This window comes from Arachis hypogaea, chromosome 19 (assembly GCF_003086295.3).
Source record: "Arachis hypogaea cultivar Tifrunner chromosome 19, arahy.Tifrunner.gnm2.J5K5, whole genome shotgun sequence".
NCBI lineage: Eukaryota > Viridiplantae > Streptophyta > Magnoliopsida > Fabales > Fabaceae > Arachis > Arachis hypogaea.
This window is the reverse complement of record NC_092054.1, coordinates 43955342-43971755: the sequence shown is the minus strand read 5'-3', so window position 1 is coordinate 43971755 and position 16414 is coordinate 43955342. Positions and strand designations below refer to the sequence as shown.

General features: G+C 40.2%; 2 non-coding genes across 2 annotated transcripts; both read left to right on the top strand.

Annotated features, from left to right (window-relative positions):
- Window positions 1–7955: 7955 nt before the first annotated feature.
- On the top strand, window positions 7956–8063 carry LOC112781589 (small nucleolar RNA R71). Its single transcript, XR_003192358.1, has one exon. It is a non-coding gene; the product is annotated as a small nucleolar RNA R71 (small nucleolar RNA).
- A 6900-nt stretch (window positions 8064–14963) lies between these two features.
- Window positions 14964–15071, top strand: LOC112780402 (small nucleolar RNA R71). Its single transcript, XR_003191243.1, has one exon. It is a non-coding gene; the product is annotated as a small nucleolar RNA R71 (small nucleolar RNA).
- The last annotated feature ends 1343 nt before the right edge of the window (window positions 15072–16414 follow it).

The window sequence follows — 16414 nt, the reverse complement described above, 5'->3', positions numbered from 1 at the left end:
GGGTGAACCTTTTCAAATTGTGACTCAGCTTTGCTAGCGTCCCCAATTACAGGTGTCCAGAACTCTTAAGCACACTCTTGTTGTTTTGGACCACGACTTTAACCGCTCAGTCTCAAGCTTTTCACTTGACACCTTCACGCCACAAGCACATGGTTAGGGACAGCTTGGTTTAGCCACTTAGGCCAGGATTTTATTCCTGTGGGCCCTCCTATCCACTGATGCTCAAATCCTTGGATCCTTTTTATTTTACCCTTGCCTTTTGGTTTAAAGGGCTATTGGCTTTTTCTGCTTGCTTTTTCTTTTTCTTTCTTTTCTTTTTTTTTTCTTTTTTTTTGCCCATTTTTTCGCATATTTTTTTTTCTGCAAGCTTTGTATTCACTGTTTTTTCTTACTTCAAGAATCGATTATATGATTTTTCAGATTATCAAATAACATTTCTCCTTTTTCATCATTATTTCAAGAGCCAACAATTTTAACATTCATAAACAACAAATTCAAAAATATGCACTGTTCAAGCATTCATTCAGAAAACAAAAAGTATTGCCACCACAACAAAATAATTAAACTATTTTAACATTCGAAATTCATGTACTTCTTTTTCTCAATTAAAAACACTTTTTATTTAAGAAAGGTGATGGATTCATAGGACATTCATAGCTTTAAGGCATAGACACTTAGACACTAGTGATCATATAATAAGACACAAACATAAATAAAAAATAAAGCATAATTTTTAAAAAATAGAAAATAAGAACAAGAAAATTAAAGAACGGGTCCACCTTAGTGATGGTGGCTTGTTCTTCCCCTTGAAGATCTTATGGAGTCCTTGAGCTCCTCAATGTCTATTCCTTGCCTTTGTTGCTCCTCCCTCATGACTCTTTGGTCTTCTCTGATTTCATGGAGGAGGATAGAATGCTCTTGGTGCTCCACCCTTAGTTGTCCCATGTTGGAACTTAATTCTCCTAGGGAGGTGTTGATTTGCTCCCAATGGTTTTGTGGAGGAAAATGCATCCCTTGAGGCATCTTAGGAATTTCATGATGAGAAATTTTCCCATGCTCTTGTCCATGAGTGGGCTCTCTTGTTTGCTCCATCCTTTTCTTAGTGATGGGCTTGTCCTCATCAATGAGGATGTCTCTCTCTATGTCAATTCCAGCTGAATTGGAGAGGTGACAAATGAGATGAGGGAAGGCTAACCTTACCAAAGTAGAGGACTTGTCCGCCACCTTGTAGAGTTCTAGGGATATAACCTCATGAACTTCTACTTCCTCTCCAATCATGATGCTATGGATCATGATAGCCCGGTCTATAGTAACTTTAGACCGGTTGCTAGTGGGAATGATTGAGCGTTGGATGAACTCCAACCATTCTCTAGCCAGGACACAACTTCATAGAAGTGCTCTTGATGCACACTTGAGATGAATCGGCCATGTATGGGTGGGTTTAGGAGAGAAAGTGATTTTAATTTGAATGGTGAGGTAGGTGGGGTTTTATGATGGATGGATGTGGATTGGTGAAGAGATTATGGAGAAGAGGGTAGGATTTGATAGGTGAGGGGTTTTTGGGGAAGAGGTATTGGTGCACGAAATTGTGATCATCAACAATGGCGCCAAAGGACTTGGAGCTCTCAAACGTGAATCACACTTTGTCACAATTCCGCACAACTAACCAGCAAGTGCACTGGGTCGTCCAAGTAATAAACCTTACGTGAGTAAGGGTCGATCCCACGGAGATTGTCGGCTTGAAGCAAGCTATGATCATCTTGTAAATCTCAGTCAGGCAGATTCAAATGGTGATGGAGGATTGATAATTAAAAGATGAATAAAACATAAAATAAAGATAGAGATACTTATGTAATTCATTGGTGGATTTCAGATAAGCGTATGAAGATGCTTTGTTCCCCTTGAACCTCTGCTTTCCTATTGCCTTCTTCCAATCATTCATACTCCTTTCCATGGCAAGCTTTATGTTGGGCATCACCGTTGTCAATGGCTACATCCCGTCCTCTCAGTGAAAATAGTCCTGATGCTCTGTCACAACATCGGCTAATCAGCTGTCGGTTCTCGATCATGTCGGAGTAGGATCCATTGATCCTTTTGCGTCTGTCACACGCCCCATAATCGTGAGTTTGAAGCTCGTCACAGTCATCCCTTCCCAGATCCTACTCGGAATACCACAAACATGGTTTAGACTTTCCGGATCTCAGGAATGGCTGCCATTAATTCTAGCCTATACCACGAAGGTTCCAATCTTAGATTAGAAACCCAAGAGATACGCATTCAAGCCATTGCTAGTAGAACAGAGGTGGTTGTCAGGCACATGTTCATAGGTGAGAATGATGATGAGTGTCACGGATCATCACATTCATCAAGTTGAAGAACGAATGAATATCTTGGAGAAGAAATAGACTTGAGTTGAATAGAAAAATAATAGTACTTGTATTAATTCATGAAGAACAGTAGAGCTCCACACCTTAATCTATGGTGTGTAGAAACTCCACTGTTGAAAATACATAAGAACAAGGTTCAGGCATGGCCGTGAGGCCAGCCCTCAAAACGTGAAAAGGTCTATTAAAAGTATGATCAAGTGTAAAAATACAATAGCAAAAGGTCCTATTTATAGAGAACTAGTAGCCTAGGGTTTACAGAAATCAGTAATTAATGCAGAAATCTTCTTCCAGGCCCACTTGGTGTGTGCTTGGGCTGAGCATTGAAGCATTTTCGTGTAGAGACTTTTCTTGGAGTTAAACGCCAGCTTTTGTGCCAGTTTGGGCGTTTAACTCCAGCTTTTGTGCCAGTTTTGGAGTTAAACGCTAGAATTCTTGAGCTGATTTGGAACGCCAGTTTGGGCCATCAAATCTCGGGCAAAGTATGGACTATTATATATTGCTGGAAAGCCCAGGATGTCTACTTTCCAACGCAATTAAGAGCGCGCCAATTGGGATTCTGTAGCTCCAGAAAATCCACTTTGAGTGCAGGGAGGTCAGAATCCAACAGCATCTGCAGTCCTTTTTCAGCCTCTGAATCAGATTTTTGCTCAAGTCCCTCAATTTCAGCTAGAAAATTCCTGAAATCACAGAAAAACACACAAACTCATAGTAAAGTCCAGAAATATAATTTTTAAATAAAAACTAATAAAAATATAATAAAAACTAATTAAAATATACTAAAAACATACTAAAAATAATGCCAAAAAGCGTATAAATTATCCGCTCATCACAACACCAAACTTAAATTGTTGCTTGTCCCCAAGCAACTGAAAATCAATAGGATAAAAAAGAAGAGAATATACAATGAATTCCAAAAATATCTATGAAGATAAGTATTAATTAGATGAGCGGGGCTTTTAGCTTTTTGCTTCTGAATAGTTTTGGCATCTCACTTTATCCCTTGAAGTTCAGAATGATTGGCATCTATAGGAACTCATAATCTAGATAGTGTTATTGATTCTCCTAGTTAAGTATGTTGATTCTTAAACACAGCTACTTTATGAGTCTTGGCCGTGGCCCTAAGCACCTTGTTTTCCAGTATTACCACCGGATACATAAATGCCACAGACACATAACTGGGTGAACCTTTTCAGATTGTGACTCAGCTTTGCTAGAGTCCCCAATTAGAGGTGTCCAGGGTTCTTAAGCACACTCTTCTTTTTGCTTTGGACCTCGACTTTAACCGCTCAGTCTCAAGTTTTCACTTGACACCTTCACGCCACAAGCACATGGTTAGGGACAGCTTGGTTTAGCCGCTTAGGCCAGGATTTTATTCCTGTGGGCCCTCCTATCCACTGATGCTCAAAGCCTTGGATCCTTTTTATCACCCTTGCCTTTTGGTTTAAAGGGGTATTGGCTTTTTCTGCTTGCTTTTTTTTTTGCAAGCTTTTCACTGCTTTTTCTTGCTTCAAGAATCAATTTTATGATTTTTCAGATCATCAGATAACATTTCTCCTTTTTCTTTCATTCTTTTAAGAGCCAAAAATTTTAACATTCATGAATCAACAAATTCAAAAATATGCACTGTTCACGCATTCATTTAGAAAAATAATAGCATTGCCACCACATCAAAATAATTAAACTGTTTTAAAATTTGAAATTCATGCACTTCTTTTTCTTTTTCAATTAAAAACATTTTTCATTTAAGAAAGGTGATGGATTCATTTTCATAGCTTTAAGGCATAGACACTTAGACACTAATGATCATGTAATAAAGACACAAACATAAATAAACATAAAGCACAATTTTCGAAAAACAGAAAATAAAGAACAAGGAAATTAAAGAATGGGTCCACCTTAGTGATGGCGGCATGTTCTTCCTCTTGAAGATCTTATGGAGTGCTTGAGCTCCTCAATGTCTCTTCCTTGCCTTTGCTGCTCCTCTCTCATGGTTCTTTGATCTTCTCTAATTTCATAGAGGAGGATGGAATGCTCTTGGTGGTCCACCCTTAGTTGTCCCATGTTGGAACTTAATTCTCCTAGGAAGGTGTTGATTTGCTCCCAATAGTTTTGTGGAGGAAAATGCATCCCTTGAGGTATCTCAGGGATTTCATGATGAGGAAATTCCTCATGCTCTTGTCCATGAGTGGGATCTCTTGTTTGCTCCATCCTTTTCTTAGTGATGGGCTTGTCCTCATCAATGAGATGTCTTCCTCTATGTCAATTCCAGCCGAATTGCAGAGGTGACAAATGAGATGAGGGAAGGCTAACCTTGCCATAGTGGAGGACTTGTCCGCCACCTTGTAGAGTTCTTGGGATATAACCTCATGAACTTCCACTTCTTCTCCAATCATGATGCTATGTATCATGATAGCCCGGTCTATAGTAGCTTCGGACCGGTTGCTAGTGGGAATGATTGAGCGTTGGATGAACTCCAACCATCCCCTAGCCACGGGCTTGAGGTCGTGCCTTCTTAGTTGAACCGGCTTCCCTCTTGAATCTCTCTTCCATTGAGCGCCCTCTTCACATATGTCCATGAGGATTTGGTCCAACCTTTGATCAAAGTTGACCCTTCTAGTGTAGGGGTGTGCATCTCCTTACATCATGGGCAAGTTGAATGCCAACCTTACATTTTCCGGACTAAAATCCAAGTATTTCCCTCGGACCATTGTAAGCCAATTCTTAGGGTTCGGGTTCACACTTTGATCATGGTTCTTGGTGATCCATGCATTGGCATAGAACTCTTGAACCATTAAGATTCTGACTTGTTGAATGGGGTTGGTGAGAACTTCCCAACCTCTTCTTTGGATCTCATGTCGGATCTCCGGATATTCGCCCTTTTTGAGCTTAAAAGGGACCTCGGGGATCACCTTCTTCTTGGCCACAACTTCATAGAAGTGGTCTTGATGCACCCTTGAGAGGAATCTCTCCATCTTCCATGACTCGGAGGTGGAAGCTTTTGCCTTCCCTTTCCTCTTTCTAGAGGTTTCTCCGGCCTTTGGTGCCATAAATGGTTATGGAAAAATAAAAAGCTTTAGCTTTTACCACACCAAACTTAGAAGGTTGCTCGTCCTCGAGCAAAAGAAGAAAGAAGAGAATAGAAGAAGAAGAAATAGAGGAGATAGAGTGGGCTTTGTGATTCGGCCAAGGGGGAGAAGTGTTGTTTAGGTAGTGTGAAAATGAAGGAGTGAAGATGGGTTTATATAGGTGTGAGAGGGGTGTGTATGGTTCGGCTATAGAGGGTGGGTTTGGAAGGGAAAGTGGTTTGAATTTGAATGGTGAGGTAGGTGGGGTTTTATGAAGAATGGATGTGAGTGGTGAAGAGAATGGTGGGATTTGATAGGTGAGGGTTTTTTGGGAAAGAGGTATTGAGGTGATTGGTGAATGGGTGAAGAAAAGAGAGAGTGGTGGGGTAGGTGGGGATCCTGTGGGGTCCACAGATCCTGAGGTGTCAAGGATATCTCATCCATGCACTAAGTGGCGTGCAAAACGCCCCTTTTCTGCCAATCCTGGCATTAAACGGCAGGCTGCTGCCCATTTTTGGCGTTTAACGCCAGCTTCTTGCCCATTCCTGGCGTTAAACGCCAGTCTGGTGCCCTTTTCTGGCGTTAAACACCCATAATAGTGCCAGACTGGGCGTTTAACGCCCATTCTGCTACCTTTACTGGCGTTTAAACGCCAGTAACTGTCTCCTCCAGGGTGTTCTATTTTTCATTCTATTTTTCACTTTGTTTTTGCTTTTTCAATTGTTTTTGTGACTTCACATGATCATCAACCTACAGAAAACATAAAATAACCATAGAAAATAGAAATTTAACATAGATAAGTAAAAATTGGGTTGCCTCCCAACAAGCGCTTCTTTAATGTCAGTAGCTTGACAGTGGCTCTCATGGAGCCTCACAGATGTTCAGAGCAATGTTGGAACCTCCCAACACCAAACTTAGAGTTTGACTGTGGAGGCTCTGTTTGACTCTGTATTGAGAGAAGCTCTTCGTGCTTCCTCTCTATGGTGACAGAGGGATATCCTTGAACTTTAAACACAAGGGAGTCTCCATTCACTTGAATGATCAATTCTCCTCTGTCAACATCAATCACAGCTTTTGCTGTGGCTAGGAAGGGTCTGCCAAGGATGATGGATTCATCCATACACTTCCCAGTCTCTAGGACTATGAAATCAGCAGGGATGTAATGGTCTTCAACCTTTACCAAGACATCCTCTACAAGTCCATAAGCTTGTTTCTTTGAATTGTCTGCCATCTCCAGTGAGATTCTAGCAGCTTGTACCTCAATGATCCCTAGCTTCTCCATTACAGAGAGAGGCATAAGGTTTATGCTTGACCCTAGGTCACACAGAGCCTTTTCAAAGGTCATAGTGCCTATGGTACAAGGGATTGAGAACTTTCCAGGGTCCTGTCTCTTTTGAGGTAATCTCTGCCTAGTCAAGTATTCCAGTTCCTTGATGAGCAATGGAGGTTCATTCTCCAAAGTTTCATTACCAAATAACTTGGCATTTAGCTTTATGATTGCTCCAAGGTACTTAGCAACTTGCTCTTCAGTGACATCTTCATCCTCTTCAGAGGAAGAATACTCATCAGAGCTTATGAATGGCAGAAGTAGATTTAATGGAATCTCTATGGTCTCAGTATGAGCCTCAGATTCCCATGGTTCCTCATTAGGGAACTCCATGGAGGTCAGTGGGCGTCCATTGAGGTCTTCCTCAGTGGGAATCACTGCCTCTTCCTCCTCTCCATGTTCGTCCATGTGAAATGTGGTTATGGCCTTGCACTCTCTTTTGGGATTCTCTTCTGTATTGCTTGGGAGAGTGCTAGGAGGGAGTTCAATAATTTTCTTACTCAGCTGACCCAATTGTGCCTCCAAATTTCTAATGGAGGACCTTGTTTCAGTCATGAAACTTTGAGTGGTTTTGATTAGATCAGAGACAATGGTTGCTAAGTCAGAGTGGCTTTGCTTAGCATTCTCTATTTGTTGCTGAGAAGATGATGGAAAAGGCTTGCTATTGCTAAGCCTGTTTCTTCCACCATTGTTGTTGTTGAAACCTTGTTGAGGTCTCTGTTGATCCTTCCATGAGAGATTTGGGTGATTTCTCCATGAAGGATTATAAGTGTTTCCATAGGATTCTCCCATGTAATTCACCTCTTCCATTGCTGGGTTCTCAGGATCATAAGCTTCTTCTTCAGAGGAAGCTTCCTTAGTACTGCCTGTTGCTGCTTGCATTTCAGACAGACTCTGAGAAATCATATTGACTTGTTGGGTCAATATTTTATTCTGAGCCAATATGGCATTCAGAGTATCAATCTCAAGAACTCCTTTCTTCCGAGTTGTCCCATTATTCACAGGATTCCTTTCAGAGGTGTACATGAATTGGTTATTTGCAACCATTTCAATGAGTTCTTGAGCTTCTGCAGGCATCTTCTTCAGATGAAGAGATCCTCCAACAGAGCTATCCAATGACATCTTGGATAGTTCAGACAGACCATCATAGAAGATTCCTATGATGCTCTATTCTGAAAGCATGTCAGAAGGGCACCTTCTGATCAATTGCTTGTATCTCTCCCAAGCTTCATAGAGGGACTCACCATCCTTCTGTCTAAAGGTTTAGACTTTCACTCTAAGCTTACTCAATTTTTGAGGTGGAAAGAACTTTGCCAAGAAGGCATTGACTAGCTTTTCCCAAGAGTTCAGGTTTTCCTTAGGTTATGAATCCAACCATGTTCTAGCTCTGTCTCTTACAGCAAAAGGAAAAAGCATAAGTCTGTAGACTTCAGGGTCAACCCCATTGGTCTTGACAGTGTCACAGATTTGCAAGAATTCAGCTAAGAACTGATGAGGATCTTCCAATGGAAGTCCATGAAACTTGCAATTCTGTTGCATTAGAGAAACTAATTGAGGCTTAAGCTCAAAGTTGTTTGCTCCAATGGCAGGGATAGAGATGCTTCTCCCATAGAAATCAGGAGTAGGTGCAGTAAAGTCACCAAGCACCTTCCTTGCATTGTTGGCATTGTTGTTGTTTTCGGCTGCCATGGTTTCTTCTTCTTTGAAGAGTTCTGTTAGGCCCTCTAAAGAGAATTGTTCTTTAGCTTCTTTTAGCTTTCTCTTCAAGGTCCTTTCAGGTTCAGGATCAGCTTGAACAAGTATGCCTTTATCTTTGTTTCTGCTCATATGAAAGAGAAGAGAACAAGAAAGTGGGGAATCCTCTATGTCACAGTATAGAGATTCCTTGAGGTGACAGAGGAAAAGAAGAATAGAAGGAGGAGGTGGAGAAGAGGGAATTCGAACTTATCAAGAGGGATAGAGTTCGAATTGCACCTTGATGCGGAGTCTTAGTCCTTTAAATAGAAGGGTGTGAAAAGAGGGGAAGAATTTTCGAAAATAAATTAAAAGATTTTAAAAAGAAATTTGAAAATTTGATTGAGATTTTCGAAAACTAAGATTGGGAAAGAAATAAAGTGATTTTTGAAAAAGATTTTGAAATTAGAAAAAAGATATGATTGAAAAAATTAATTTAGAAAAAGAAAATTTTTAAAATTAAAGTTGATTACTTGACTATCAAGAAATTAAAAGATATGATTTTAAAATTTAAAGTTTGATCCTTTCTTAATAGGCAAGTAACAACTTGAAAATTTTGAAGTAAATCTTTAATTATAGCAAGGATTTTTGAAAATAGTAAAAATAAATATAAAATGGAATGAAATTGATTTGGAAAGAGATATGATTGAAAAGATATGATTTGAAAAAGATTTGATTTTGAAAAAAAAATGAAAACTTGAAAAAAATGTGAATTAAAAACAAAATCTTTCCTCTAGTGTCATCCTGGCGTTAAACGCCCAGAATGGTGCCCATTCTGGCGTTTAACGCCCAGATCTCTACCTTTTTGGGCGTTAAACGCCCAGCCAGGTACCCTAGCTGGCGTTTAAACGCCAGTTTTCCTTCTTCACTGGGCGTTTTGAACGCCCAGCTTTTTCTGTTTGATTTCTCTGCTGAATGTTCTGAATCTTCAATTCTCTGTATTATTGACTTGAAAAGACACAATTTTGAAAATATTTTTGAATTTTTAATGATGAGAAACAATAAGAATGCAACTAAGATAAAATAAACAATGCATGCAGGACACCAAACTTAAAAATTTTCATATAAAAGACACTAACAAATTGAGAATGCATATGAGAAACAACAAAACACTCAAAACAAGAGAATTTAAAGATCAGAGCAATGAAATCATCAAGAATAACTTGAAGATCAATGAAGAGCATGCATGAATTCGAAAAATGCAAGAAGAACAGAAACATGCAATTGACACCAAACTTAAAAATTAATACTAGACTCAAACAAGAAACATAAAATATTTTTGGTTCTATGATTTTAAAATACTAGACTCATGTACTTCTTTTTCTTTTGCAATTAAAAACACTTTTTATTTAAGAAAGGTGATGGATTCATAGGACATTCATAGCTTTAAGGCATAGACACTTAGACACTAGTGATCATATAATAAGACACAAACATAAATAAAAAATAAAGCATAATTTTCGAAAAACAGAAAAATAAGAACAAGGAAATTAAAGAACGGGTCCACCTTAGTGATGGTGGCTTATTCTTCCTCTTGAAGATCTTATGGAGTCCTTGAGCTCCTCAATGTCTCTTCCTTGCCTTTGTTGCTCCTCCCTCATGACTCTTTGGTCTTCTCTGATTTCATGGAGGAGGATAGAATGCTCTTGGTGCTCCACCCTTAGTTGTCCCATGTTGGAACTTAATTCTCCTAGGGAGGTGTTGATTTGCTCCCAATGGTTTTGTGGAGGAAAATGCATCCTTTGAGGCATCTTAGGAATTTCATGATGAGGAATTTTCTCATGCTCTTGTCCATGAGTGGGCTCTCTTGTTTGCTCCATCCTTTTCTTAGTGATGGGCTTGTCCTCATCAATGAGGATGTCTCTCTCTATGTCAATTCCAGCTGAATTGGAGAGGTGACAAATGAGATGAGGGAAGGCTAACCTTACCAAAGTAGAGGACTTGTCCGCCACCTTGTAGAGTTCTAGGGATATAACCTCATGAACTTATACTTCCTCTCCAATCATGATGCTATGGATCATGATAGCCCGGTCTATAGTAACTTCAGACCGGTTGCTAGTGGGAATGATTGAGCGGTGGATGAACTCCAACCATCCTCTAGCCAGGACACAACTTCATAGAAGTGCTCTTGATGCACCCTTGAGATGAATCTCTCCATCTCTCATGACTTGGAAGTGGAAGCTTTTGCCTTCCCTTTCCTCTTTCTAGAGGTTTCTCCGGCCTTTGGTGCCATAAATGGTTATGGAAAAATAAAAAGCAACGCTTTTACCACACCAAACTTAGAAGGTTTGCTCGTATTCGAGCAAAAGAAGAAAGAAGAGAGTAGAAGAAGAGAAAATAGAGGAGATGGAGGGGGGGGTTTAGTGGTTCGGCCAAGGGGGGTGAGTAGTGTGTCTTATGTGTGAAAATGAAGGAGTGAAGATTGGTTTATATAGGAATGGAGAGAGGGGTAGGGTTCGGCCATGTATGGGTGGGTTTGGGAGAGAAAGTGATTTGAATTTGAATGGTGAGGTAGGTGGGGTTTTATGATGGATGGATGTGGATTGGTGAAGAGATTATGGAGAAGAGGGTATGATTTGATAGGTGAGGGGTTTTTGGGGAAGAGGTATTGGTGCACGAAATTGTGATCATCAACAATGGCGCCAAAGGACTTGGAGCTCTCAAACGTGAATCACACTTTGTCACAATTCTGCACAACTAACCAGCAAGTGCACTGGGTCGTCCAAATAATAAACTTTACGTGAATAAGGGTCGATCCCACGGAGATTGTCGGCTTGAAGCAAGCTATGGTCATCTTTTAAATCTCAGTCAGGCAGATTCAAATGGTGATGGAGGATTGATAATTAAAAGATGAATAAAACATAAAATAAAGATAGAGATACTTATGTAATTCATTGGTGGATTTCAGATAAGCGTATGAAGATGCTTTGTTCCCCTTGAACCTCTGCTTTCCTATTGCCTTCTTCCAATTATTCATACTCCTTTCCATGGCAAGCTTTATGTTGGGCATCACCGTTGTCGATGGCTACATCCCGTCCTCTCAGTGAAAATGGTCCTGATGCTCTGTCACAACATCGGCTAATCTGCTGTCGGTTCTCGATCATGTCGGAATAGGATCCATTGATCCTTTTGCGTCTGTCACACGCCCCATAATCGCGAGTTTGAAGCTCATCACAGTCATCCCTTCCCAGATCCTACTTGGAATACCACAGACATGGTTTAGACTTTCCGGATCTCAGGAATGGCTGCCATTAATTCTAGCCTATACCACGAAGGTTCCAATCTTATATTAGAAACCCAAGAGATACGCATTCAAGCCATTGCTAGTAGAACAGAGGTGGTTGTCAGGCACATGTTCATAGGTGAGAATGATGATGAGTGTCATGGATCATCACATTCATCAAGTTGAAGAACGAATGAATATCGTGGAGAAGAAATAGACTTGAGTTGAATAGAAAAACAATAGTACTTGTATTAATTCATGAAGAACAGCAGAGCTCCACATCTTAATCTATGGTGTGTAGAAACTCCACTGTTGAAAATACATAAGAACAAGGTTCAGGCATGGCCGTGAGGCCAGCCCTCAAAACGTGAAAAGGTCTATCAAAAGTATGATCAAGTGTAAAAATACAATAGCAAAAGGTCCTATTTATAGAGAACTAGTAGCCTAAGGTTTACAGAAATCAGTAATTAATACAGAAATATTCTTCCGGGCCCACTTGGTGTGTGCTTGGGCTGAGCATTGAAGCATTTTCGTGTAGAGACTTTTCTTGGAGTTAAACGCCAGCTTTTGTGCCAGTTTGGGCGTTTAACTCCAGCTTTTGTGCCAGTTTTGGAGTTAAACGCCAGAATTCTTGAGCTGACTTGGAATGCCGGTTTGCGCCATCAAATCTCAGGCAAAGTATAGACTATTGCTGGAAAGCCTAGGATGTCTACTTTCCAACGCAATTGAGAGCGCGCCAATTGAGCTTCTGTAGCTCTAGAAAATCCACTTTAAGTACAGAGAGGTCAGAATCCAACAGCATCTGCAGTCCTTTTTCAGCCTCTGAATCAGATTTTTGCTCGGGTCCCTCAATTTCAGCCAGAAAATTCCTAAAATCACAGAAAAACACACAAACTCATAGTAAAGTCTAGAAATATGATTTTTGAATAAAAACTAATAAAAATATAATAAAAACTAATTAAAATATACTAAAAACATACTAAAAGCAATGCCAAAAAGCGTATAAATTATCCGCTCATCAGGTATTGAGGTGATTGGTGAAGGATATTTGGGGAAGGATGTTATGGGGAGGTGTGAAGAAGAGAGGGAGAGATGAGGTAGGTGGGGATCCTGTGGGGTCCACAGATCTTAAGGTGTCAAGGATTTCTTATCCCTGCACCATGTTGGCGTGTAAACGCCCCTTTGCTTGCCAATCCTGGCGTTTAACGCCAGCTTTTCTCCCCTTTCTGGCGTTTAAACGCCAGCTCTGTGCCCATTTCTGGCGTTAAACGCCAGTTCTGTGCCCATTTCTGGCGTTAAACGCCAGTTCTGTGCCCCTTTCTGGCGTTAAACACCCAGAATGGTGCCAGACTGGGTGTTTAACGCCCATTCTGCTACCCTTACTGGCGTTTAAGCTTCTCCTCCAGGGTGTGCTATTTTTAATACTGTTTTCATTCTGTTTTTGCTTTTTCAGTTGTTTTTGTGACTTCACATGATCATCAACCTACAGAAAATATAAAATAACAATAGAAAATAAATAGATATAATAAAATTGGGTTGCCTCCCAATAAGTACTTCTTTAATGTCAATAGCTTGACAGTGGGCTCTCATAGAGCCTCACAGATACTCAGAGCATGATGATGGCCTCCCAACACCAAACTTAGAGTTTGAATGTGGGGGCTCTATTTGACTCTGCATTGAGAGAAGCTTTTCATGCTTCCTCTCCATGGTTACAGAGGGAGATCCTTGAGCTTTAAACACAAGGGAGTCCTCATTCACTTGAAGGACCAATTCTTCTCTGTCAACATCAATCACAGCTTTTGCTGTGGCTAGAAAGGGTCTGCCAAGGATGATGGATTCATTCATACACTTCCCAGTGTCTAGGATTATGAAATCAGCAGGGATGTAGTGGCCTTCAACCTTTACTAGGACATCCTCTACAAGTCCATAAGCCTGTTTCCTTGAATTGTCTGCCATCTCTAGTGAGATTCTTGCAGCTTGTACCTCACGGATCCCTAGCTTCTCCATCACAGAGAGTGGCATGAGGTTTATACTTGTCCCCTGGTCACACAGAGCCTTCTCAAAGGTCATGGTGCCTATGGTACAAGGTATTGAGAACTTTCCAGGATCCTGTCTCTTCTGAGGTAATCTCTGCCTAGTCAAGTCATCCAGTTTTTTGGTGACCAAGGGGGTTCATCCTCCCAAGTCTCATTACCAAATAACTTGGAATTTAGCTTCATGATTGCTCCAAGGTACTTAGTAACTTGCTCTTCAGTAACATCTTCATCCTCTTCAGAGGAAGAATACTCATCAGAGCTCATGAATGGCAGAAGTAAATTCAATGGAATCTCTATGGTCTCAGTGTGAGCCTCAGATTCCCATAGTTCCTCATTAGGGAACTCCTTGGAGGCCAATGGACGTCCATTGAGGTCTTCCTCAGTGGAAATCACTGCCTTTGCCTCCTCTATGCATTCGGCCATGTGGGACGTGTTTATCGCCTTGCATTCTCTCTTTGGGTTTTCTTCTGTATTGCTTGGGAGAGTACTAGGAGGGAGTTCAGTAATTTTCTTACTCAGTTGACCCACTTGTGCCTCTACATTTCTAATAGAGGATCTTGTTTCAGTCATGAAACTTTGAGTGGTTTTAATTAGATCAGAGACTATGGTTGCTAAGCCAGAACTATTCTGCTCAGAGTTCTCTGTCTGTTGCTGAGAAGATGATGAAAAAGGCTTGCTATTGTTGAACCTATTTCTTCCACCATTATTATTGTTGAAGCCTTGTTGAGGCTTCTGTTGATCCTTCCATGATAGATTTAGATGATTTCTCCATGAAGGATTATAGGTGTTTCCATAGGGTTCTCCCATGTAATTCACCTCTTCCATTGCTGGGTTCTCAGGATCATAAGCTTCTTCTTCAGATGAAGCTTCTTTGGTACTGCCTGTTGCTGCTTGCATTCCAAACAGACTCTGAGAAATCATATTGACTTACTGAGTCAATATTTTATTCTGAGCCAATATGGCATTCAGAGTATCAATCTCAAGAACTCCTTTCTTCTGATTTGTCCCATTATTCACAGGGTTTCTTTCGGAAGTGTACATGAATTGGTTATTTGCAACCATCTCAATGAGTTCATGAGCTTCTGTAGGCATCTTCTTCAGATGAAGAGATCCTCTAGCAGAGCTGTCCAATGACATCTTGGACAGTTTAGACAGACCATCATAGAAGATACCTATGATGCTCCATTCAGAAAGCATGTCAGAAGGACATCTTCTGATCAATTGCTTGTATCTTTCCCAAGCTTCATAGAGGGATTCACCTTCCTTCTGTTTGAAGGTTTGGACCTCCACTCTTAGCTTACTCAATTTTTGAGGTGGAAAGAATTTGGCCAGAAAAGCACTGACTAGCTTTTCCTAAGAGTTCAGGCTTTCCTTAGGTTGTGAATCCAGCCATATCCTAGCTTTGTCTCTTACAGCAAAAGGGAAGAGCATACGTCTGTAGACCTCAGGGTCAACCCCATTGGTCTTGATAGTGTCACAGATTTGCAAGAATTCAGCTAAGAACTGATAAGGATCTTCCAATGGAAGTCCATGAAACTTGCAATTCTGTTGCATTAGAGAAACTAATTGAGGCTTCAACTCAAAGTTATTTGCTCTAATGGCAGGGATAGAGATGCTTCTCCCATAGAAGTCGGGAGTAGGTGCAGTAAAGTCACCAAGCACCTTCCTTGCATTGTTGGCATTGTTGTTATTTTCGGCTGCCATGTCTTCTTCTTATTTGAAAATTTTTGTTAGGTCCTCTTCAGAGAGTTGTGCTTTAGCTTCTCTTAGCTTTCTCTTCAAGGTCCTTTCAAGTTCAGGATCAGCTTCAACAAGAATACCTTTGTCTTTGCTTCTGCTCATATGAAAGAGAGGAGAAGAAAGTATGGAATCCTCTATGTCACAGTATAGAGATTCCTTGAGATGTCAGAGGAAAAGAAGAATAGAAGGAGGAGGTAGAAAGGAGAGAATTCGAACTTATAGAGAGAGGGAGTCCAAATTGCACATTGAGGAAGAGTGCTAGTCCCTTAAATAGAAGAACGTGAGAAGGGGGAAAAGAATTTTCGAAATTAAATGTTTTTAATTAAAAGAAATTTTGAAATTTTGGTTGATGATTTTCGAAAACTAAAATTGAGAAAGTAGTTAAGGGATTTTGAAAAAATTTGAAATCAAAAATAAAAAAGATATGATTGAAAATAATTTTGAAAAAGATTTGGTAGAGAAGATATGATTGAGAGAATTGATGCACACGGAAACTTGTCTCTCAACAAATTTCCTTCAGCAAGTATACCGAATTGTCGTCAAGTAATAACTCACAAAAGAGTGAGGTCGAATCCCACAGAGATTAACGGATTAAGCAGTCAATAGTTGATTGACTATCCTAGTTAGACGATTCAGATTTGGATGATGAGTAACAAGGAACTGTAAATGGCACAAAAGTAAAGAAAGCAATAAAGTGTAGAAAAGTAAAATGGCAAGAAAAGTAAATGTAAGAACTAAAAATAAAATGAACATTGGGATCAAGAGATATTGCAATCCTCCAGATCAAGTTCATTCTCATCTCTTCCTCAATCAATGCGTTCATTGATCTCCTTGGCAATCTTAAGTGATCAAATTACAATTCCTTGTAATTCAATCTCTCAAATCTTGATCAATAGCCAATT